The following is a 793-nucleotide window of genomic DNA, read 5'->3' on the forward strand; positions in this document are numbered from 1 at the left end:
AAATGAGAATGAGAATGACATGTAAGCATGAAAACGTGACAGGGGGTTATGTTCATTAATGATAACTGTAGGACTAGTGGGACCTCATGCATATTGTGTGATCATGCATTTGGGGGGATACCCCTATCCCATCACGAGGGTACGGACGCGTACATCCAAATGGCAGGACAACGATCGTTATGCCCTGCATAGCGCTGCCATGACGGTTTTAGTTTTAACGGGTCTCGATGGGCCCCCAGAGCATGCCCACCGGCTAGGGACAGTAGCCCAGCGGTGTGCGAACTAGCTGGTGAGCTCATACTCGCACGTATGAGCTGCGTGTAGAGTATATGGTACACGTCCATGATTACCTGTTAGGATTACACCGTAGGAAAAATGAAACGAAACGAAACGAAAAAGAAACGAAACGAAACGAAAGGAAACGAAAGATAGGTCCCATCATTTTATTGCATGTGATTGTTGCATTTAACCCCAACAGTGGGGTCACTTATGAGTATTTCTTTAAATACTCAAGCCATGTGCCACTACAATTTTGAGGTTAAGGTAAGGCATTCCTGTACGGCTGACGACGACATCGCAACTCGAGATCATGGCACATGCATAGGATAGTGGTATTCATTTTCTTAGACTTAGGATAGAATAGGATGTTTTAAACTTAAACGCTTATTTATTTTATTTCGGGTCTTTTGTTGTGTCGTTTTAAAGATGTTTTCGAAACACGTAAGTCCATGGCTGTGTTTTTAAGTTAAAGGTTATGTTTTATGGAATTTAAATGAAGTCTTCCGCATTCAAT

The sequence above is a fragment of the Cucurbita pepo genome, unplaced genomic scaffold (assembly GCF_002806865.2).
Source record: "Cucurbita pepo subsp. pepo cultivar mu-cu-16 unplaced genomic scaffold, ASM280686v2 Cp4.1_scaffold000179, whole genome shotgun sequence".
Classification (NCBI taxonomy): Eukaryota; Viridiplantae; Streptophyta; class Magnoliopsida; order Cucurbitales; family Cucurbitaceae; genus Cucurbita; species Cucurbita pepo.